Genomic DNA, 25,917 nt, shown 5'->3' with positions numbered 1-25,917 from the left:
AAACTAATGGCTTCCATTATTGGTCCCCCTGATGTTCTCAACCATGCCTACCATTCAGGAGTCTAGAAAGTTGGGTGAAAGTTGGATGACCAGAGCTTAAACAAGACTAACAAGGATGCATTCACATGGTGCAGTTGAGAGCAGGTAAAACTGTGTGTAGCATTTGGCGCAATTCCTTAATTTTACAGGTGAAATTGTTAAAGGGGTTTTGGGGACTTATTAGGAGTCCCACACCCCAAGTGGGTGCTGCAGCCTCTTCAATACTTCCTAAGCACAGTATTGTACATTGCATAGGGGCTGTGCTTGGTATCGCAGCTCATCCCATTTACTTGAATGGGACTGAGCTGTGATCAGGCCATGTGACTGATGAACATGACGTCACATGACGTGTGCAGTGGCAGCAGTGCTTAGGCAGCGCTCATCTGCCAAAGTATAGGTCGTGAATTAAACATTTTTGGGAAACCATGTGTAACATTAACCCTTTTAGGACGCAAGGTAGTTTGTACGTTAATGCTCAGTCCCTAACATGCTAGTTTATTTTATTTACATTATGTTCATTTTAAATTAAATGGTGTTTTTTGGAAAAAAAATGTGTATTGTTTTCTTTTTACCTGTCTTACAAGGGGACTTGAACCTGCTGATCTCCAGTGCAATGTACTGTAATACATAGCACTGCAGTATATTGCACATAGGCTTCCTATGTGTAATTGGGAAAGCCATGGCAACCCCTCAACCCCATTGTGATACATAAAATAGTGACCCCTCACTAAGCATCCTGTTTCTGAGAAGTTATAGAGCTTTTCCAATGGCTCCATGACTAGATGAAGCGCGACCTAGTCCTAGTCCTAGTCTAAGGTTCTGGAGCGTTACTGCACAAGCTCCGGGGCCATTTTTGATGTAGGTCTAAGTTCCCCTTAGAACTACCCAAGCGTACTGCACATGCGCAGTACACTCGCGAACCTCTTCATTCCGGAAGAACAGAAGATCAAGATGTGAAAGAGCCAGGACAGGAGGACGTCGCTGGAAGAAGAAAGAAGAGGAAGGCGTGATAGCAAGATGATGTCGGACAGTGCACAACTGCCGACCGTGCACGGTATGTATCATTTGCATATTCGTTTTTTTTGGGGGGGTAAAATAAGATTAGCGGTGCCTGAATAGCCTTTTTAAAGGCTATTCAGGCATATGTGGGGCTCATACAACATAATTTTGCTGATAGAGCCCCTTTAAATCTTGTGACAACCCCTTTAAGAACTGCACTCCTTAGTGACCTGTGACTTGCAGTAACCTCATAGGGAGAATTTATTAAGACCGGCGTTTCCGACACTAGTCATCGATTCCTCCATAGGCTTCAGATGACCAAAGTATCAAGAGACTCTTAATAATTCAGGTCTACTCCGGTGCACCAGAATAAGGCTAGGTTCACATCTGAGTCTCACAACAGACAGCAACGAAAATTGTTGGAGAGAAAAGTCCTGTGGAGGATCTCAGTATAAAAGCAGCAGTAACCTGACGGACCCTGTTATAGTCTATGGGGTCCATAGGAGTCCACAGGAAACCACTGTGTTAGTGGTCCGGACCCGAACAACGGAGACCTGTGTGCAGATGTGCACCGAGCCTAAGCCACAGTGTTCCAGTGCAAGTTATAGGGGAAGCTTCCGCCTGCCTCGGTCCTGGGTTCACATTTTTAAGACAACTTGCAGGCACCCAAGTGTTCAAGTAGAACCGTAATGTGATGGGATAACAAGTAACAATGAGTATGAACAGTGGCGTAACTAGGAACAGCGGGGCCCCGTGGCGAACTTTTGACATGTCCCCTCGGACTGACGACCACCGAAGGCCCTGACCGAATCCGTTCCCGCATTCCTGCACTATCTATTATGCCCCATAGTGGCCCCTGGACACAGTATTATGCTGCATAGTAGCCCCTGCACACAGTATTATGCCCCATGGTGGCCCCTGCACACAGTATTATGCCCCATACTGTCCCCTGTACACACTATTATGCCCCAAATTGGCCTCTGCACACAGTATTATACCCCATGGTAGCCTCTGCACACAGTATTATGTCCCATGGTGGCCCCTGCACACAGTATTATGCCCCATACTGTCCCCTGTACACACTATTATGCCCCATATTGGCCTCTGCACACAGTATTATACCCCATAGTGGCCCCTGCACACAGTATTATGCCCCATAGTGGCCCCTGCACACACTATTATGCCCCTTAGTGGCCCCTGCACACAGTATTATATCCCATAGTGGCCCCTGCACACAGTATTATGCCCCATAGTGGCCCCTGTACACAGTATTATGCCCCATAGTGGTCCCTGCACACACTATTATGCCCCTTAGTGGCCCCTGCACACTGTATTATGCCCCATAGTGGCCCCTGCACACAGTATTATATCCCATAGTGGCCCCTGCACACAGTATTATGCCCCATAGTGGCCCCTGCACACACTATTATGCCCCATAGTGGTCCCTGCACACACTATTATGCCCCTTAGTAACCCCTGCACACAGTATTATGCCCCATAGTGGCCCCTGCACACAGTATTATATCCCATAGTGGCCCCTGCACACAGTATTATGCCCCATAGTGGCCTCTGCACACACTATTATGCCCCATACTGTCCCCTGTACACACTATTATGCCCCATAATGGCCCCTGCACACACTATTATGCCCCATAGTGGCCCCTGCACACAGTATTATGCCCCATAGTGGCCCCTGCACACACTATTATGCCCCATAGTGGCCCCTGTACACACTATTATGCCCCATAGTGGCCCCTGCACACACTATTATGCCCCATAGTAGCCCCTGCACACACTATTATGCCCCATAGTGGACCCTGCACACACTATTATGCCCCATAGTGGCCCCTGCACACAGTATTATGCCCCATAGTGGTCCCTGCACACAGTATTATACCCCATAGTGGCCCCTGCACACAGTATTATACCCCATAGTGGCCCCTGCACACAGTATTATGCCCCATAGTGGCCCCTGCACACAGTATTATACCCCATAGTGGCCCCTGCACACAGTATTATACCCCATAGTGGCCCCTGCACACACTATTATGCCCCATAGTAGCCCCTGCACACACTATTATGCCCCATAGTGGACCCTGCACACACTATTATGCCCCATAGTGGCCCCTGCACACAGTATTATGCCCCATAGTGGTCCCTGCACACAGTATTATACCCCATAGTGGTCCCTGCACACAGTATTATACCCCATAGTGGCCCCTGCACACAGTATTATACCCCATAGTGGCCCCTGCACACAGTATTATGCCCCATAGTGGCCCCTGCACACACTATTATGCCCCATAGTGGCCCCTGTACACACTATTATGCCCCATAGTGGCCCCTGTACACACTATTATGCCCCATAGTGGCCCCTGCACACAGTATTATGCCCCATACTGGCCCCTGCACACAGTATTATGCCCCATAGTGGCCCCTGCACACACTATTATGTCCCATAGCGGCCCCTGCACACAGTATTATGCCCCATAGTCGCCCCTGCACACACTATTATGCCCCATAGTGGCCCCTGCAGTATTATGTCTTTTCAGACCCCAGAGTATAATAATGGGAGACTGAAGGGGGGTACCAACATAAAATACAATGTTACTTACCTATCCCCGGCTCTGCTGCAGTCGTTCGTGGTGTCGGCCATCTTCAATGACGTCACATGACCCAGAACGTTACATGACCCGGGACTTCAAAAGACGCAGGCCCGGGTCATGTGACGTCAGGGAGAGTCATAGAAGTAGGCCCGAACCTGCCCGGAGAGGAAAGTAACACATTTTTTTATGCTCCGTTACCTCCCCTGGACCTCCGATCATTATACTCTGGGGTCTCGGGGTCTGAAATATAATAATGATGTTTGGGGGCACATGGCGTCACTTACTGATCCCGGCCACTGCCAGGATCGGTAAGTAAATAGGGCCCATTACCGGCTTGGGTAACTCCAGCCGGTAACGGCCTATTAAGAAAAGAAAAAAAACGCAGCGGTAGCGGCTGTCGCTGGGCCCCTAATGTCCCGGGCCCTGTGGCAGCCGCTACCACTGCTACCTCGGTAGTTACATCACTGAGTATGGGAATATTGTACGAGCAGATACAAGAATTTCCAAATTTATTTATATGATCTAAAGCTAAGGCTACATGGCGACTCTAGTTGTGCGACAAAATATCGTGTGTCGCCCTGCAGCTGCTTCAATCATGTTAGAGAACAGAATCACACTTTTCATAAATCTGCGCAAAGCGACAACCTAATCTAAACCATAACTTTGGTGAGAGCAGTCGTCACCTGTCTTGCTCTGTGAGCGTCTACAATGTCTTTACCGTATGACATAATAGTGTTATTATATCCATTGTGCCTGATTGCTGTATACAGGGCAGGTGTATAAGAGGATTAGGATCTCCTGCCGACGCTGCAGTACTTGTTGTGTTCTGCGGCGCTCTGTACCTCGCTGCCAGCACAGGCACCTGGGAATACAGGAGACTTCTCTGTACAAGGACGATTCCTCTATTCTGATGACTTCAGTGTTATCCTGAAGAAAGTGGGAATGTGGAGTCAGGGAAATGCAGTGTGGGGGGAATGGGATCTGGTAAAAGTATCCAGCTTCACAAAATAAGGACATCTATCAGCAAGGTGACCCGAGCGACAATTCCTTATCCACTAAGCATACAGCACCTGCTGTCCCATATACCTGCTGTCACGTCTTAGTATACCGCTATATATAGTGCCTGGATCACAGCAATAACAAAGACATGCTTAATGTAATCCTCATATCAATGGCAAAAGCTTGCCACACTGGAAATTACCCATAACTAGTATTAAATGCCCATAGAGGAACAGCAGCCCCTTTGATAAATAATACCACTGTTGCCACGTTCTGATGTATGGACACAAGTAGTGGCAGCCACATGTAGACAAAAAACACAAACATAGAAAAACATAGACAATTTGGTTATTCACAGATGCAAAATTTTGCAAGTACAAAGCAATTTTACTCCAAAACGATGTGCTCATTAAAACTTATTATAGCGTGTGTCCGTATCCCAAGGATTTCCTATAACAATGACCAATGCATTCTAAAATCACTCCTCACTATGATCTATATGCTTATGTCACATGATGCGGATATTTACAGAATACTTCCATCATAGTTCCGTATTATAAGCACATTATACATCTACATTTGGTTCTACCTGTACTGTAAATTTCTAAGTAGAAAAATAATGAAATTAGAAAATCAGTGGCGTGTCCTAAAAAACGCACAAATCAATTTAATAAAACCCCATTCAATAACAGTACAGTATGTTACATGCATAAAAGAGAATACAAGCAATGTAACAAATCTAGACAGTACAATACAATGATACAAACAATGTAACAAATCTAGACAGTACAATACAATATACAAACAATGTAACAAATCTGGAGGAGAAAGTGAACAAACTCTATCAGAATACTGGAAATCTTACACACCGTTGTCCTTTTCACCTCCGTCTGAGACAATAAGCTGTTGTATTTCAGGGAATGAAGGATTTGTTTGACTCTTCCCATATTGTGGTGCCCGCAGAACTGGAACTTTCATTGGATTCATAGAGGACTCCAGAAATGCCAACCTGGCAGAGTGTCCCTGGTCTTCCGAGGTCTCATACAGCTCTACAATATTACAGGAGCAGATGGCAGCCTGGCCAGGGATCCAGCATTCTTTGTTATATGGCGGGGCAGCACTTTCTAGTCGATGTGTGCAGCCTGTTAATGATGCTGTAAGCTCATTCTCTGACCACAGCAGAATAGGCAAGAGGGCTGAGCGTCCACAGGACAGGATAGTAACACAGGCCGCTGGAATGTGGAAGATCTGTCTACTCCCCGCACCCCATAAAGACCTCCCTATAATATATATATATATATATATATATATATATATATATATATATATTCTAAAGAGCAAAAGGCCCCGGATCATTGATGCCAGGAGGTATCAGGAGGAGATACAGGAAAAGACAACAAGAAGGATGGAAGCAAAATGGATAGAGATATCGTAGAAATGAATGGATACCATGATGGCTGTGGAGTTGGAGTCGGGGCCAGTTTTGGGTGGAGTTGGAGTTGTGAGAAAAAAGTTACCAACTCCGGCTTCAATATGAAATGACAAATTATTTGGAACTATATTATACAATTATTAATCATGTATTATTAGAAGTATAGTTTGTTAAATAGCTTTTTTATGAATTTGGGAAGTTTTACTGTTTCTGTCTGACCCTGGCCGTCAGCCATTTATGAAGGATTCGGAGTTGGAGTCTAAGTTGGTTGTGTAGACCAGAGATCCCCAATAACCGGGCCACAGACCAGTACAGGGCCGTAGATCACTTGGTACTGGGCCAGCCCAGGCATTGGGGACCTCTGTAGACTTACCAGGTGCTGACTAATGCTCCTATGCTGCATGTAATCTGTTTTTGAGAGTGATCTGTTAGGGTAGCCTATACCAGTAGATCGCTTTCTGCTCACTTGATTACTTGATTGCATCTCCCGGGATCTCTTCTGACACAGAATGTGTGCACCTTCCATTCTACTCCTGGAACCTTTGCTATGGTGCCGCTGGGACTGGGGAGCACAATAGAAGATACACACATCCTGGTGCAAGAACAGGTCCCAGGAGCTGCATTAGTAACCAGGTAAGTATAATGTGATTGTGAATATAATAACAGTATGTGGGCGGGAAGGGGGGGGCTAATACCTGTGGGAGGAGCACTATTAGGATACTATTACAGTTTTAGCGCCTTCCCAAATGTTACACGTCCCCCTGTGCGTATTTTCTGGGCATGGAGCGCCACTTCCTTCAAGAACTACAGCGCATTGCGGCACTCCGGCCCTATTGTGCAGGCGCCGGCAGGCTTCAAGAAAAGGAGCCGCCAGCCCCACAAAAGGAAGTGATTTCCCGTTCCCTAGAAGATCCGGACAGGAAGACAGGTAAGTATGCTGGGATGGGGGGTGGGCTGAGATAGTTAGTTGAGAAGGGCTGGTTGTAGCCGGGCTAGCTAGGGAAACAGGGAGGGGAAAGGAGAGAGGGAGGTAGTGTGAGTCAGATCATGCAATGCATCAGGGTAGAGGAAGCTGCCCATGTAAACAAATGCAGAAGATGCCAGGAGCTCCCAGAGAAACCCCAAAACTCTGCTAAAAGTATTTGGTTGTACTTATTAACCCATTAATAGCACTAACAGACCTTTTTTGAAAAATTATTTTTTACCCGGGAAACCCCATTAACTTCTACCTAGCCATATTGCAGTACAGCATCTCAGCACTACAGCACTGGCTATCATCTCAGTGTCAGGCTCTTAGTACAATGACTTCCTAACGTTACTTTATATGCTATATTTGCTTTTCTACAGTATTTTATCCTTCTACTTTCTACCGATGATTTATGATGGGATATTGACAACACTCTTATTTTATGTACTGAATGTACTGGCAAGCAAAATCCGAGAACATTGAGCAGGGTGGTGTGTGAAGTACATATGATTTATTCTCATTGTGCAAGCTGTATATATTATATATAGTGTGTGCCAGTAAAGACCTGTAGTGCAGGTTTATTTGCAAATCCTAATATATGTCAGAGGGGAGAGAGCACTTACTGTTTATGTGAATATGTGCTAGTGTAAGCAAGTGATGGTATATGGTATGGGTATGCTATCAGAGGAGTAACTAGAGGTTTCTGAGCCACGATGCAAAATCTGAAGCCATTGGGCCCCCTTAGCCTCCAAGGCCCAGTAGAAGCTGCTACCTCTGCACCCCAATAGCTACGCTCCTGTATGCTATCACCCCAGTCTAACACTGGGAATACTAACATCAGCCTGCCTCTTAAAGTCATTGTACTCACTGGTGTCAGGAAAGGTGAGTTGCAAACATACATTTGTACAGGTCGCAGTCTAAAATATGTTTGCAGTCTGCATGATGAATTGCAGGCAGGTAGGTGGCCGCGGTAAGCAATGAAGCAAGCCTGGTGCATGCTTGTTCCCTGTTCTTAATTTGCAAAACCAGTATTCAAATAGTAGCTTAAACATATAGATTTTTTTTTTTTGAGGAGATAGATCCTTCATCCACCCTGATAAACGAGTCCGTCCTACAGGATCTCATCTGTATCTTCTGACATCCTTGGACATGCCGCATACCCTAATCACTGGCATCTGTAGAAAACAACACAATGCAGATATCTTGCAGGTTTGGACTATCCTGAAACCAGAATAATTCTTGCACGAAGCAGCTGTGTAATAAGGCTGGATATCCTTTATTTGTGCAGATCAAACAAGGCTCTGTAACATCTCCAGGTCTTGCGCTAATATTCTGGGCGGTGTTGGGTACTATAATTGCATCCGAAGAATGACAATAGAGATTTCAGGTGTATTTTTTGAACAACAATTGCAAAACAAGTATTGTCATAGAGAGAACAATACACAGTGGTAATAAGCGTGTCATATCTGACCCAGTGACACACTGACTTCAGATGGGACAGTTCTGGAAAAACAGGTTTCGTGAACAACATCTGACTAGATGCATAATGCAAATAATAAAGGAAGTAAAATGAAAATATGTATCTGACAATGATGATTCTGCGTCTACTAGACCAAATAAAGTCTGCAATTTCCTATTGGTAATTTCATATTATGGATAGTTGCTAGAAATATCTGAGTATCACACAAGACAATGGTCAGGGCCTTGGTCTACCCAATACAGTTTTGACCTTCTGCCTTGGACTTTGAATACTACTATAATCTCTTTCACCATAAAGATTAGTTCTTTGCCAGGATTCATGGATCCTTCCGTCTATAGAGTCCATGTCGCATATTTAGGCTAAGTTCACACATGTAGCGGTAGGGCAGTTTTTTGGCACCGGGAGTGACTCGGGGAGCCGCGTCACTCTTGGGTCAAAACCCACCTGCCACGACTGTCGCGACTTCCCCCTCCGGAGTCGGCTCAAATGAATGGTCCGAAACGGGAAAAAGTAGCCTGGTGGTCTACATAGACCACTATTGTGAGGGGGCAGATTATGATGTGGATTACGCGCCATAATCCGCCCTCTCTGTGCCCGTGTGAATGGGCTCTTAGTGGGTCACCAGGGAAGAGGGAAACAGTTTCAGTTGCGTTCCAAATGCCTATTAAATAGGACCCATGCCTTTAATAAATGTGAGGCCTTGTGGAGTGATAAATGGGCAACGGAAAAGACTTGAAATTTGCAAGCGACGAACTTTTTGGATCGGACTCTTAGCAGCAATACCAAGTGTCCCAATGGAAATCCTACCCATATAAATAACGGATAGAAATAAATATGGTTGCATTTTTTCCCAAAAAAAGCACAGACTCTTACACGTCACCCATCAGTCTTAAAAGACTAAATGAGTAATATATATATGGTAGAATGGGATGGGAGGAATTAAGGTGGGCCCAGACTGATTCATCTTAGCCTGTCAGATTTACTATAACTCATACCGGACAACTGTCTACTATATAACCTCAGTATATAACAAAGGTCGCTTAGTAGTACATCCTACTAAGTATTAGAGGAAGCTCACGTCTGCTCTGAATTTCCACTCTTCTATTCCATTGTAGAAACAGAGTGTATCCACCAAATACCAGACAACAAAGGATCCTGAGAGACCCCATTGACTATATTAGGTTCTTTTCCTTCTCAAAAGCATCAAGTAACCAACAATGGCCATGTGGCTAAATATAAAGAGAGGTCCGGAGCTTGAGTTTTAGTGGAGAATTGACAATGGACTGGGTTATGAGGCAGTGAAGAGGGACAGTAGAATAGGTTGGATGGTACAATTGAGGTGCAGCTCCCTTGGTGGCATAATGGGGATGGTATAATGGGGATTGGGTTTAGCCAGACCACGTCTCCAATGCCCTAGTCAAAGAGATACTCTGATAATATGATGTTTAGCACAAGGATAATATACTATGGCAGTGTCTTACATTGGGATCAGGCATAGGATCAGAAGATCTGTACTTGGCTGACACATGAGACATTGCAGCTCCACCCTTCTACTTTATCAACCGTGAAAGATTGAGAATAAGATAACACATAATTGTGAGCAGTATGTTACAGTTTAGCAATGATCTTTTGCAACTTCCAAACCTAATATACACATAATTGCTAACACAGTCATGTGTCTGCCCGGGCACATCGCCAATGGCTGAAGTAAACAAAAGGTTTGGAGCTACAATGAGTATAAAGGGAAAGGAAAATTTCCAGTGCCTTAGATGAGACTTGATGTGAAAAGTAACCATGCCAGAGGTTGTATGTTTTGTTGTGAATGAAGATCATGTAAGGTCGTGTTCTGCATGTTCTCATAGAAATGACGTCACAAGCACAGGCGGATGTAAATGTGCAGTAAGCATACAATAAAGCTCAGGAGCATGGAACAGGAAAAGTCAGATGGATATTAAGTGGTTAAAAACAGGAACAGTTCTGCCCTGGCAATACTCTTGGCCGTCATCTACATTCCCATAAACCTCTTCTGGAAGCAGTTTTGCTGTACTATCACCTCCAAGCCACCACCCTACACATGGCTCTGGACTGTACTGGTTCTTACTCTGCAGTGTTTGGCCCTGGAATTCCACCCTCACTCCTGAACCAAATCTGCCCAACTGCACTCATCTGTTCCTCCAAGGAGCTCATCTCACATAGCTCTTCCCAGCTGGCTGAAATGAAATGACCCCAATGTGGTGTGAAGCCCACCTATATATCTTATCTCCCCTATCCCCCACCTCTTGTGAGTGTCAGGCTCTGAGCTCCCTGTGTCATGAACCCTTGACTTTGCAGCCGTTTTCTGCTGCCTTGACCATTATTCCATTAAAGAAGCCTGGTTGTTCTTTGCCATGCTTGGCCTGGACTTCTCTATTGGAATAATTAGCTTAGGGATTGTCGCTGGTATGTGGCCGATCACAGGGGAACTATCCCCATATAAACCTACATTTTACTCCATCTTGTGCCAGATTATTCTGGCTGTTTATTCCTTGTTGACCCTGAGCCTCACCACTATGTCACTGCTCCTGTACAACTGAAGTCTGCAAACGTCTGACTATGACTGATCCACCACTTCTGTGTACCAAACTCTGCAAACGTCTGACTATGACTGATCCACTACTTCTGTGTACCAAACTCTGCAAACGTCTGACTATGACTGATCCACTACTTCTATGTACCGAACTGTGCAAACAAGTGACCACGGTTTCTTCTACTCCTGAGGTATTATTCCTATATCTCCTTCTGTTAAAGTACTGTACTGTTTGCCTCTCCAATTGGACTCCATATCTGACAACTAGCATCGTTACAGTGAGTGTCATGGCCATAAGCGCTGCATCCCAAAAAAGTGCAGTTTTTCTTTTTTAACTCTGCCTCCATACATGAGATGGCACCTGTGTCTCACTCAGCCTTCACCTCCTTGGCAACAACCTGCATCATGCCCTACAACCCTACAAACTATCCATCTTCACATTTAAGACTTTTCCGTCTTAAACCAAAATTGGCCCATGCTCTCTGTTCTTTCTTATGGCACTTGGCAGTCCCTTAGTTATGCTTAGGTACAGTACACCTCACCTCTTGACACCGGCCTCCAATAATAACACAGACAACCCACATCACAGCTTCTACACAAATCTAGTGTCACTCTCTCCACCCGACCTCACACATTGCAGATTCGACCCTACCTATTACACACAGGCTCGACATACGGATAAACCACACACTCCTAATGATGTACAGAACATCCAAAATCCACTCTCCCAACTCCTTCTTGCAACCACTATCACGACAAACTCTTCCCTCCTGCTCGCATCATCCCTAGCACCCACCTCCTAGCAGCGGTCTGTTGCAACATGAATCATCTCCACTGCCATCCAGAAGATAGGAGGGAATTGGAGGCATGAGAGGTGAATGAAGGGGAAAGGGCTGAAAAGAGAGAAGAGGACCAAACAAAATAATACAGCAAGTGGAGGCAAAGAAATATAGTCCGGGTAGGGGGGGCCAGAAATCCGCACAGTCCAGGCCTCCCAATGGCAGAAGGGGCTCTCCTCAGCATACCACAAAGCAAAGCCCTGCTAGAGGGGAATTAGAAGACAGATGAGAGATCTGCAACCTAAAAAGACATGGCGCGATTGCCTAGTCACCTGGGGGACCACAGCTCTAAGAAGCTTCCGGAGAAAATTAGCTTGTAATTTGTGTGGAAATAAGGAGTTTGGTGCACCTGGGGTATGGCCATGTCTGTTAGAGCACCCATTTTCACCTTTGGTCATAGATCAGCACCTGTCAATTTTTATGTTAGGAGACTTACTGGGTGACGACCACAAGTAAAAACAGGTTCTCTGCCAAAAGGGTGCACTGAACAGCTCATATGGTGGTGAGTATGTATACAAACTAAAATGTTTGTACAGTATGTACAGTCTTGGCCAAAAGTATTGGCCCCCCTGCAATTCTGTCAGATAATACTCGTGTTCTTCCAGAAAATGATTGCAAGCACAAACTCTTTGATATTAATATCTTCATTTATTTTGCTTGCAATGAAAAAACACAAAAGAGAATGAAAAAAAAGTCAAATCATTGATCATTTTACACAAAACTCCAAAAATGGTCCGGACAAGAGTATTGGCCCCCTCAGCCTAATACTTGGTAGCACAACCTTTAGACACAATAACTGCGCACAACCGCTTCCGGTAACCATCAATGAGTTTCTTACAAGGCTCTGCTGGAATTTTCGACCATTCTTCTTTGGCAAACTGCTCCAGGTCCCTGAGATGTGAAGGGGCCTTCTCCAAACTGCCATCAAGAGATCTCTCCTCCCCCACAGGTGTTCTATGGGATTCAGGGCTGGACTCATTGCTGCCACTTTACAAGTCTCCAGGGCTTTCTCTCAAACCATTTTCCAGTGCTTTTTGAAGTGTGTTTTGGGTCATTGTCCTGCTGGAAGACCCATGACCTCTGAGGGAGACCCAGCTTTCTCACTCTGGGCCCTACATTTTGCTGCAAAATTTGTTGGTAGTCTTCAGACTTCATAATGCCATGCACACGGTCAAGCAGTCCAGTGCCAGAGGCAGTGCCGCACCTCCCATGAGGCGACCTGAAGCGACCGCTTCAGGCGGCGCTATGCCAGGGCCCCAGGGGGGGGCGGCATTTTTGCTTACCTAAGCCAGTCCAGGACAAGCTGTCCTGGACTGGCTTAGCATCACCGAGCAGTGGATTGGGGAGGCCGCTGGATCAGCGCTGCTCTGCCCCGCCCCCTCTGCCCCGCCCCCTCCTCCCGGGGAGGGGGGGCGGCTTTCTGTCGTCCGCCTCGGGTGGCGAAAAAGGCAGGTTCACCCCTGGCCAGAGGCAGCAAAGCAACCCCAAAACATCAGGGAACCTCCGCCATGTTTGACTGTAGGGACCGTGTTCTTTTCTTTGAAGGCCTCTTTTTTTCCCCATAAACTCTATGTTGATGCCTTTTCCCAAAAGCTCTACTTTTGTCTCATCTGACCAGAGAACATTCTTCCAAAACATTTTTGGCTTTCTCAGGTAAGTTTTGGCAAACTCCAGCCTGGCTTTTTTATGTCTCTGGGTAAGAAGTGGGGTCTTCCTGGGTATCCTACCATACAGTCCCTTTTCATTCAGACGCTGACGGATAGTACGGGGTGACACTGTTGTACCCTGGGACTGCAGGGCAGCTTGAACTTGTTTGGATGTTAGTCGAGGTTCTTTATCCACCATCCGCACAATCTTGAGTTGAAATCTCTCGTCAATTTTTCTTTTCCGTACACATCTAGGGAGGTTAGCCACAGTGCCATGGGCTTTAAACTTCTTGATGACACTGTGCATGGTAGACACAGGAACATTCAGGTCTTTGGAGATGGACTTGTAGCCTTGAGATTGCTCATGCTTCCTCACAATTTTGCTTCTCAAGTCCTCAGACAGTTCTTTGGTCTTCTTTCTTTTCTCCATGCTCAATGTGGTAACACACAAGGACACAGGACAGAGGTTGAGTCAACTTTAATCAATTTCAACTGGCTGCAAGTGTGATTTAGTTATTGCCACCACCTGTTAGGTACCTCAGGTAAGTAACAGGTGCTGTTAATTACACAAATTAGAGAAGCATCTGGGGCCACACAGTGGCTCAGTGGTTAGCACTGCAGCCTTGCAGCGCTGGAGTCCTGGTGTTCAAATCTCGCCATGGGCATAAAACCATCTGCATGGAGTTTATATGTTCTCCCCGTGTTTGCATGGATTTCCATCCCCTATTCCAAAAAGACATACTGATAGGGAAAAAATGTACATTGTGAGCTCTATGTGGGGCTCACAATCTACATAAAACCCCCCCCAAAAAAACAAATTAGAGAAGCATCATCTGATTTTTCAAGCAGTGCCAATACTTTTGTCCACCCCCTTTTTTATGTTTGGTGTTGAATTATATCCAATTTGGCTTTTTGACAATTCTTTTTGTGGTTTTCCATTGAAGACAAATTAAATGAAGATAATAATACCAAAGAATTTGTGATTGCAATCATTTTCTGGAAGAAAATTAGTATTATCTGACAGAATTGCAGGGGTGCCAATACTTTTGGCCAACACTGTATTGTGGGGAAGGAAGCTCGGTAGAAGCAGTGGTGCGCACCCAACCATTCAGAGATAGGGACACAAATCTTACATCAAAAAACGGTTTATTTAAATAAATAAAAAAACCAGCAAAATAAAAAAAAAACCTTTACATCAGGCACAGGATAAGCAACATAAAATACAGGCTTAACTTCAGGCAAAATAAAACCTGCTCGTCTAAGCACTAACTAAACAGAAAACACTAACTGTACATGTGACTTACTACCAGACACACAAATCAACCAAAAACACTGTACCGTAACACAAAACTCAGGACAGACCGAGCCACTTCCTCTCCTCCCAGGATCTGCCCTGAAGTGCAGGCTCTGCAACCTTTTATGGGTGAATAACAAGCCTATGACCCCACATCTGGGCTGCAGCTTATTCAAGATGTGCCCTGGACCACACATAAGACAGGAATCTGGAGGAGATATACCGGGACTCCAGCACCCTGTCTGTCACCTTCTCACAATATATATTCTCATATTTTACATTAGACTTTCAATTTGATCACAGTCTCTAGCATAAAAACACAACAAAAAAACATTACAAAAACATTGCTAAATGCTATTTGTAAAATGTAGTCAAAAACCATAATCAAAATAGCAATAAAACCACAATAAAATCACCTGCTTGCTGACATTTCCATAACACACAATAAAAAAACTATTACAAAGATTTAAACGGAGTGGGTTACCAGGTCCGAGCATATGAACGCACGTAGCTTCGCTGGTCGATAGGTTAGGGTCAGCTGACATGTTTTACTCTTGTGATACAATGCCTCGGTTGCTGAGATATCACCTTTTTTTGTCAAGATGCAAATTAGCTAATTGGAGTAACAGTGTGTCAAAGAGCTAATTTGCATATTGACATAAATGTGAATATCTCAACAATGGAAAGTAGAAAACTCTGTATGATTCAGGTGACACTAACCTATCTGCAGGGCTGGGTTCACATACTGGATTCTGGTGACACTAACCTATCTATCTGCAGGGCTGGGATGATATGCTGGTTCTGGTGACACTAACCTATCTATCTGCAGGGCTGGGATGATATGCTGGGTCTGGTGACACTAACCTATCTATCTGCAGGGCTGGGGTGATATGCTGGTTCTGGTTATCCTAACCTATCTATCTGCGGGGCTGGGGTGATATGCTGGTTCTGGTGACACTAACCTATCTATCTGCAGGGCTGGGGTGATATTCTGGTTCTGGTGACACTAACCTATCTATCTGCAGGGCTGGGGTGATATGCTGGGTCTGGTGACGCTAACCTATCTATCTGCAGGGATGGGGTGATATACTGGTACTGGTGATACTAACCTATCTATCTGCAGGGCTGGGGTGATATGCTGGTTCTGGTGACATTAACCTATCTATCTGCAGGGCTGGGTTAATATGCTGGTGACCATAACCTATCTCTCTGCACAGCTGGGGTGATATGCTGGTTCTGGTGACCATAACCTATCTATCTGCAGGGCTGGGGTGATATGCTGGTTCTGCTGACACTAACCTATCTATCTGCAGGGATGGCTTTATATACTGGGATCTGGTGACAGAATCCCTTTTGGGATGAAAAAATCAGCTAGAGAAAACAAATCTACCTGACTCCCATTGAAGTAAATGGGAGAGTTACACCTGTAATAAACCTTGCATGAACATACCCTTACAGATAGAAGGCTACTTATATTATTTACACATGAATCTATGATGTCATCATTCTGGGGGGATTTGAAGGAAAAAGCAAAATCTGTGCTCTTGTAAGAATGTTCCAGAAAAAGCCCTGCACGGATAAAATAGCTAATTCATCAGTCAGCCATAGGTCTAAACCTGCCCATTATCCATCACACATAATGCCCGCGGCCACAACAATGCTCCTGTACAGTAAAGGTTTTGCATGCTCTGCTTTTGGCAGCTTCACTCCTCAAAGTGCGATACAGAACAATCCCAGTCCCCCTGCGATGTATGCCAGCCGTTTAGGTGCTAATATTTTGGAATATTTTTAACTCTTACAGGTTCAGGCCAATTCTGACCAAGAGAATTTTTGAATTTTTTTTCTTGTGTGTTTTGACATTCAAAATGTTTTATTTGTTTGAGTTGGATAAGATATACGTGTTCATAATGGGGGCAACACGGTGGCTCAGTGGTTAGCACTGCAGCCTTGCAGCGCTGGAGTCCTGGGATTGAATTTCACCAGGAATAACATCTGCAAGGAGTTTGTATGTTCTCCCTGTGTTTGTGTGGATTTCCTCCCATCTTACAAAGACATACCAGAAAAAAGAAATACATTGTGATCCCTAAATGGCACTCACAATCTACATTTAAAAAATAGGTATACGTGTCCATAAGTGCTCAAACAGAGCAACATAAACCTGGTGAAAGATCCCTTTAACTCAGAGAATTATCACGCTGCACAAACAATGCTACTCCAAAGGGTTAAACTGAAATACGACTACACGTGTACGTTCCAGTCCAGTATATAACAAATTACATAAATCTAGGAACCATCTGATTTGATATTGTATTCAGGGAATAGACGGATGACGGGATCTCCATGGGGAGTCAGTGCAGGAATGTAAACATACGAGACGAAAACAAGGGTTTCCTGGAAAGCACTGGCAGTTCTGAAGATGTAGTACTAAGAAAGAGGCGGTGGTCCTTATTGTCCAATCACTGGTCCTTACATCATGTGAGCGGCCGAGCCTCTGCCAAGGAGTCAGCAATCACTTCAATAGGGCCTGGGAGAATAGCAGCAAGTATGTGTATAAAATGTATAGTGCATTCCTATTGTGTAGATATGTGAGCGTGCAATACTACGCCTGATATCCGAAACCTGTGTATAACCATGTGCATAGGGCATAGTCACTCCCACTATCGAGCATGCACTCCAGTTTTCTGCATTGAGTATTTATTCATAAAATGTCTCAGCTTTTGTGCCTATAGCTATTATAGTAGAGATGTCTCAAAGCAGGCATGTAAAAGAAGGGACCTCAAAAATGTAAATCGGTCAGGACCCCATTAATGTGACCAATATTGCCACCCATGATGGAAAGGCCTGGTATTATTCCTTACCCCTTTGTTTGCTAACAATACAGTTCCAATAACTAGAGGAGACCTGTGCGGGTTCTTGACACCATGTATTCTGTGCAGGGACCCTAAGGGCCCATTCCCACGATGTAACGCGGCGCTCATTCTGACATGTAAACATGTGTCAGAGTGAGCGCTTTAAAACAGAATCCTATTGACTTCAATGGGTGCCGTCTTACGCGCACTACACATTGAAATCAATGTGAGGCTTTTTAACCTATTGATTTCAATGTGTAGCACACGTAAGACGGCACTCATTGAAGTCAATGGGATTCTGTTTTGAAGCGTTTACTCTGACACGTGTTTACGTGTCAGAATGAGCGCCGCGTTACATCATGGGAACGGGCCCTAAAGTTGTATGATATCACTCTATGATATGCTTGCCCTTGCCTGGAGCTAACTTTGGTCTGCCGAAGTGTTTAATGGGGCTCATATGCACCCTGAAACCTAACTTGATATTAATGGATCCCAGTGCTAAATTTGTAATGGGATCTCCAATTACCATGTGCTTTCTATAATACTGGTGTCTTCTTATATTGTAGAGAGGCCTTTGGGTTCTCTCAGGCTCCATGGCCCTGTATCAACTGGTAATTCTGTACCTCTTGTGAGTATGCCCCTGTAAGCACATAATCCCATAGGTTCCGAGCATTGTATTAAAGCAGGGGTAGGGAACCTTGGCTCTCCAGCTGTTGCAAAACTACCACTCCCAGCATGTATACTTGCTCTGCTGTTCTTGGAACTCCGATGGAAGTGAATGGAGCATGCTGGGAGTTGCAGTTTCACAGCAGCTGCAGAGCCAAGGTTCCCTACCTCTGAGTTAAAGGGTTGTTCCCCCTATAGCCACTTTTCCCTTATCCATAGGATGCAGATTGTTAAAGATAAAGTGTCAGCAGCAGTGGCGTAACTAGGAACGGCGGGGCCCCGTAGCGAACTTTTGATATAACCCCCCCCCCCCCCGACCGACACCCGCCGAAAACCCTGACTGACCCCCACATTCCTGCACTCTCTATTATGTCCCTTAGTGGGCCCTGTACACACTATTATGCCCCATAGTGGCCCCTGCACACAGTATTATGTCCCTTAGTGGCCCCTGTACACACTACTATGCCCCTTAGTGGCCCCTGCACACAGTATTATGTCCCTTAGTGTCCCCTGTACACACTATTATGCCCAATAGTGGCCCCTGCACACAGTATTATGCCCCATAGTGGACCCTGCACACAGTATTATACCCCATAGTGGCCCCTGCACACAGTATTATACCCCATAGTAGCCCCTGCACACAGTATTATACCCCATAGTGGCCCCTGCACACAGTATTATGCCCAATAGTGGCCCCTACACGCAATCCTCGGTGGGTCACACTCCGCTCTTGCGCGCATGCGCAGTACGCTCCTGTAGTTCTACGTGTCTGTGTAGACTACCTACACAGTCTGTCACTGTCCAACCACCGCTGACTTTACAGAGGTATACACTTCTGAGAAAGGGAATGGTGACTCCCAAAAAAGAGAAACAGGTTTATGAGAAAAGATGGTCTAAAATTATTTCACAGGAAATAGAAGTATTGACTAAAGCAGACTTACCAGGAGAGGTGACATGTCTCCTTTAACTGAACATGAACCAAAAGGCCAGCTAGGCCAACTTGGTGCCAAAATATTTCACCAAAATTTGAAGAAAAAGATCAAATTTAAAGCTTGTTAAATGCTAGGTCTCAAGATGTAAAATAGCAGAGCATTGACACTGAACCAGCAGGGAAATAAAATGGAACAAGAGGTCTGAAAGCTTGAAGGGTTTGTCTACAAGTTCAGTTTTCCATGCCTAAATATCTCTTCCAATCTAAATACAATTTACATCCAGTTGGGCATACAATGTCCAACCTTACACTGTGCCAGACTACTGACCCTGCACAAACTCCACCTGCCGTGTCCTTACTCCATACCTTACTATTCTTTTGTCTGAGCCCTACAAGAGATTCTCATGGTATTGAGGATGACAAGGGAATCCATCTGTCCCACTATTGCTATTGAGGGACAAACTGACCTAAATTTTTGTGATCTGTTTTTGAAAAAGCGATCCGAACAACTAGAGAACCTTACTGGCATTGTATTAGTTGTCAGAGCACTAGGTTTGTCTGGTACGGTACATACCCGGACGTGGCAGAGCAGTTTTCTGTGCCGCCCTGGCACGCAACACCCTGGGCTGATTATCGGGATTAGTAGTGGGATTTGTGCACTCTGCGTTGCTGTAATGTAATAATATTAAGAATAGAGATTTTATAAGAAATGACGTCCTGAATCTGTCGTTGCTTGTAACAAAATAAAACAATCTTGGCCAGTGTCCTCCGGGGGAAATGTTGTTACAGGCTTTGCATACCGTGATAATCACCTGATGCATTGCAATGTCCAAATATGTTCTGAAACTTATGCAAAGTGCTATTAACTTACATGCCAGCCGGGAGGGCCGTGTAGTATAATACTTAACTGTGGTCATATAACACCCCGCAGCGCCGTACACAGCGGATGCTTGTAATACCTGGCACTTAATTTACTGCCAGGGCTTGAAAAGCTGGCATCTGTATAGGAACTCCACGTCATACAAGAGCTAGAAGTATAAGTATGTCTTTAGGGTTTAATGTCAGCTTCTTAAAGAGAAAGGTGGGCAGTTGAATTTATCAACAGCTCAAATCCACAAGTTGGAGAGAATTATTCTAAATGGTTTCCAATAAGTGCGCTAAGTGGGCAATATGGAAAGGCATAGCCTATGGCTGACAATCTAATTGATGCCAAGGCTTTGAAAATAAGTCAGTTTTTATAGGGAGGGAAACCAAAGGCTGGGAAGGGGCTAGTCGTCTTATCCAACTCCTCCAATTCACCTACTGGGCTGATATTACTGGGAGCCCTGCAGAGATGATCTTTGGGGGGTCACAGGTGACAGACCCTCACAGATCTCAGATTGATGGCCTACCCTAAGGATAGGCCGTCAATATCTGAAAGCGGACAACCCCATTAAATTGTGCAGGGCACAATTATTTAGCTGTGGCCACTTGGATGCTGCAAAGAGTTGGCCATTAAGTTGGCAGGGTGGCCTTTCTAGGGAGTTACTCGATGCCAGGGTTGGCTTGGCCCACCATAGTATTAGAGAATCTTCCAGTATGCCCAGATTCAGATACCATAAGGCCCCAAATATTCAGCAGAGGGTAGCCTCATATGGAGGTCACTTACCACTAGGGTCTATCTCTTATGGGATGATTCCTACATAACATATTAGATCTTATTGATTGGATTGTGGGAGTTGAGTGGTTGCTCACATGGTGGAAAATGAAGAAGAATTAATTTTCATTTTCCGCCACCGTTTTCTGGCCACTGGCTATTCGTGACGCTGGGCATTGGTATTCCGTCCAGACCTCACCCATTCTGGGGCACGGTTTTCAGAAGAGTCAAACCTGTTTTATTTTTCTGCGCTTTCTGGTACATACTGTTCATGAATATATTGTAAATGCTCCATAATTGGACGTTAGGCGATATTTCATAATGAATACCATCTAAGGGAATGCCAGGTAGTAAATAAAGAATCTCGAGACAAAGAATATGTGCTCAAGGTAAGCTGATCCGTGACAGGGAGAACCGAATAGAAGGAATGTACACAACAAATTCAGTAAGTGACGTCGCCTATCAAGGAACAAAGTGTTCGAGCGATCACAAGGTAGACAAGTGTGATTCATTGCCCGGGCATTACCATCTAATATCCCCTTACCCTGTATGGCGGTGTAGTGGACCCTGCTTGAGCAAATGTTCTCCTTCGCCCTTGCACCTGTCCACTAAGTTCAGGTTCTGACACATTGATTCAGTAACGTAAAAATTTGTCAACCCATTTTCAGCACCATTAATAGTTCATTGGTATAACACCTATATTATGTTCAAGGGGTTGTATCGTTATGGACACGTATTCACAATCCACAAGACAGGGGATATATATGCTCCTGTGTACCTGGGGCAAAAATCGGGACAGGTCCTATTAGTAAATAAATGGGCTATGGTGGCCGTTCAACCATGGACCTGTCACATGCAGACTGACTTTGTTTACATGTGTAAGAGTCTATTTGCATGCGTCCTTGAGTGTCCTGTTACATAGCTCTCTGGGGGGATTAGGGGGTCTAGGACATCCTTCCTTTGGGAATATAGTAGTCCCTTCTCCTTATGGTGTAATCTATGGAGTAAGCTGAGCTGTCCGGCTGTGTAAAGTACAAGTTCATAAGGTTCATCTTAGAGTTGTTGTCACTCATCCTTTGGTGGCTCATTATAAACAGCTGATAGCTGAGGTCATTTGGTTCCTTCAGTCAGCCCCAGAACATATATGAGTGATAAGAGTCCTTTACTGGGTGACATTATTAGTTTTATACTGAAACCGGTGTAGAGAGGTTCTCCATGCAAGACTTTTCTATAGTTGGAATCTGCGATGGAGTCTCCAACAATGCAACCTAGCAATAGCTATTTCTTTTTATAATTTTAATGTAGATTATGAGCCCCATGTAGGGATCACAATGTACTTTTTTTCCTATTAGTATGTCTTTGGAGTATGGGAGGAAATCCATAAGAAAATAGGGAGAACATACAAACTCCTTGCAGATGTTGTCCTTGGCAGGATTCAATCACAGGACTCCAGTGCTGCAAGGATGCAGTGCTAACCAATGAGCCACCGTATTGCCCTGTCATAGCTATTTTTTGATGCTGGCATATGCCATATAACTACACACTGTATATAATATACAAACTACGATTCCTATAATCTAGTATCCACTAATTCTTCACTTGCTTCCTGCACACAGCTACACAACAATCTGGAATCTCTTAAGACCTGAGGTAAGGAGAGCAAAGACAACTTACTAGAACCTTACCAGCAGGTTGTATTGGGGTTGTCCTCCTTGAGTTACTGTATCTTAGGGGGGCACCATCACAGGCTATAGTATAGTAAGGGTCCCCCATGTTTTTATAAATTTCAGGGATTTTTTCAATAAGAAATACGCTCTCAGAAATTCACCAGTCTTAAAGAGAACTTTCACCACCTCCACCAACTCCAGTTCTAAGCATGTATGATCTAAGCTGCTGATCTACTGATTCTGGCATAGTTGGAATTTCCTCTCTAGCCCCCACCATTCCTGAGCAATGAGTGCAGTTAGTTTTGGTGCCTGATACACTATTAATGCTCTGTAATGTCAGGTGGGTTTGGGATTTGTTTCCCCTGACATGGGATAATTGGCATCAGCCTCATGGAGTTTTTTTGCCTTCCTCTGGATCAGCACTGTAGGGTTATAGACTGAACTTGATGGACCTGTGTTTTCATACAACCTCATTTCCTATGTAACTAAGTGGCATACACCTTTAAAATTTTGGCGAATCTCAGGGTTTGTACACCAGAAACTGAAATCTGTCAGCTAGGGTAGTTATTTGCACCAATACATTTGTTGAGGTATGAAGCCCCAACCATTCTCTATCCATGTTTAAAAAATTTGGCAAGTGTTATGTAAATGGAGGAAAGGTTACAATTTTATGGCCACGCTTTTGCCATGCCCTAATATTTTTCAGTGTAGTCAGACCAGACCACTGCCCTCTGTATAGCTCTATCCCATAAAACGTGCTGCCTGAAGCTACCACTAGGAGGCGCTCAGTGAAAAGGAAGTAATACAGCTAGTCAATGGAAGTTGTAAAAATCTGCTCACATTGTTCACCCCCTAGTGGCGGCTGCAGGAAAATGCAGTGAATTTGTTTTATGAAGCAGAAGACCTGTGCCGGGCCCTCTTCTCCCCAGGCCCCATTGCAGCTGCATGTTGTGCCTACGTGGTAACTATGCCACTGGTGCCATCTTTAAAGACTAGTATGGGGAATGTTAGGAGAGTGTTAAAACTACCTTAATGCTGCATTAAAGGGGTTGTCTTATGAGATGTACCATATCTACCCATACATTATGAGCAATGCAGAGGAAATGTAGCATTACATGGCTGCCGGGTCTGCCAGGATGATGTCAGCTCATAGATGAGAGTCCTGAACAGAGAAGACAACCCCTTGGAATCGGGAAATGGAGGGACAGTTAAAGGACCAGAGAACAGCTCCTGGGAGCAGGGAAAGTTGGGATTACTCTGCTGGGAAGATTGGGCATTTTGGGAGGAAGGCTGACCAGAGAGTTGTGTAGGAGGAGGAGTTGAGGTAGAGGCTGACTGTCTGGTGGATAATGTGGTGGAAGCATTATCCGCCAGCCATTGTAACACATGTTCCTGGTGCTCAGGCCTACTTAGGTTTGTGCCCTGCACCCTACTTAATGTGTCCAGCAAGCCGGGGACTGTGGAGAAGCGCAATGCTTGCTTCCCCTGAGGAGTAGGCACGGAATGCACTGTGGCTTCACCGCGACCTTGCTCCCCAGCAGCATTCCCACGCCCCCGGCCTCGTCCACGTCACTTAGCCTTGCACATTTTTAGATGGTTTTGATGGTTTGGTGGGTACACACCGTGACAACCTGGATGAAGCGTCTATAGCCTGAGAATTAGAATGTACAGTACATGTGTAAGAGTCTGTTTACATGCGTCCTTGAGTGTCCTGTTACATAGCTCTTTGGAGGGGATTAGGGGGTCTAGGACATCCTTCCTTTGGGAATATAGTAGTCCCTTCTCCTTATGGTGTAATCTATGGAGTAAGCTGAGCTGTCCGGCTGTGTAAAGTACAAGTTCATCAGGTTCATCTTAGAGTTGTTGTCACTCATCCTTGGGTTGCTCATTATAAACGGGTGATAGCTGAGGTCATTTGGTTCCTTCAGTCAGCCCCAGAACATGTATGAGTGATAAGAGTCCTTTGTTGGGTGACAGTATTAGTTTTATACTGAAACCGGTGTACAGAGTTTCTCCATGCAAGACTTTTCTCTCTGCCGATTATAGTTGGAATCTGCGATGGAGTCTCCAACAATGCAACAGCTATTTTTTTTAATTCTAGTGTAGATTATGACCCCCATGTAGGGATCATAATGTACATTTTTCCTTATCAGTATGTCTTTGTAGAATGGGAGGAAATCCACGCAAACACAGGGAAAACATACAAACTCCTTGAAGATTTTGACCTTGGCAGGATTCAAACCCAGGACGCCAGCGCTGCAAGGCTACAGTGTTAACCACTGAGCCACCGTGTTGCCCAGTCATAGCAATTTTTTTTTTACGCTGGCATATGCCATATAACTACAAACTGTATATAATATATAAACTACGATTCCTATAATCTGGTATCCACTAATCCTTCACTTGCTTCCTACACACAACTACACAACAATCTGGAACCTCTTAAGACCTGAGGTAAGGAAAGCAAAGACAACTTACTAGAACCTTACCAGCAAGCTGTATTTGCATTGTCCTCCTGGAGTTACTGTATCTTAGGGGAGCACATAACAGGGTATAGTAAAGTAAAGGATTAAACTTCAGGGATTTTATTCAATAAGAAATACTAGCTCCTGATCTACTGATTCTGGCACAGTAGGAATTTTCTCTCTAGCCCCCACCATTACTGAGCAATCAGTGCAGTTAGTTTTGGTGCCTGATGTACTATTTAAAGGGATTCTATCATTAAAATCACATTTTTTCTCGATCACACATAAGGTAAAGGTAATCACATACCTTTAGATGTCTTCCACAAGAAAAATGGCCGCTTACACAGTAAGTAAGCGGTCATTTTCTTGTGCCCTGTGGGCATGCGCAGTCGGCTCTGTGCGAGGCCTAGAAGTTTGAACCCAGCTCCAGAAGAAGGCGCGCAAAGAGGCTGTTCCTAAAGAAGATGGAGGTGGCGCTGGAGATTTCTCTCGCAGCATTGGGGACGCCTCCAGTGCTGCAAGAGAACTCATTTGCATAAATAAGAAAACCAGGATTTCTACTGAACGGCGGCGCAGAGAAGACATCTAAAGGTAGGAGAAGAATAGCCTTTCTTAAGGCTATTCCTACGTGTGATAGAGAAAAAATGTGATTTTAATGATAGAATCCCTTTAAGCTCTGTAATGTCAGGTGGGCGGTGTCAGGCAGGGGTGTGATTCAGGTCTCCAATCAGAGGCAGCCAGTGTCAGAGCTCAGAATCACACCCTTTGTCTGCTCCTGCCTGACACCGCCCACCTGACAGAACAAAGCCTAAATAGTCAGGCACCAAAACTAACTG

General features: G+C 44.8%; 1 protein-coding gene across 1 annotated transcript in view; it reads right to left on the bottom strand.

The window, feature by feature from the left end:
• The window catches only part of LPIN1 (lipin 1), a 122,547-nt gene that overhangs the window by 75,089 nt on the left and 21,541 nt on the right, over positions 1-25,917 (bottom strand). The gene's annotated exons all lie outside the window — the stretch shown is intronic.

This window comes from Leptodactylus fuscus, chromosome 3, assembly GCF_031893055.1.
Source record: "Leptodactylus fuscus isolate aLepFus1 chromosome 3, aLepFus1.hap2, whole genome shotgun sequence".
NCBI classification, from domain to species: Eukaryota; Metazoa; Chordata; class Amphibia; order Anura; family Leptodactylidae; genus Leptodactylus; species Leptodactylus fuscus.
Note: the sequence above shows the minus strand (reverse complement) of the source record. Positions and strands in the feature narration are given on the sequence as shown.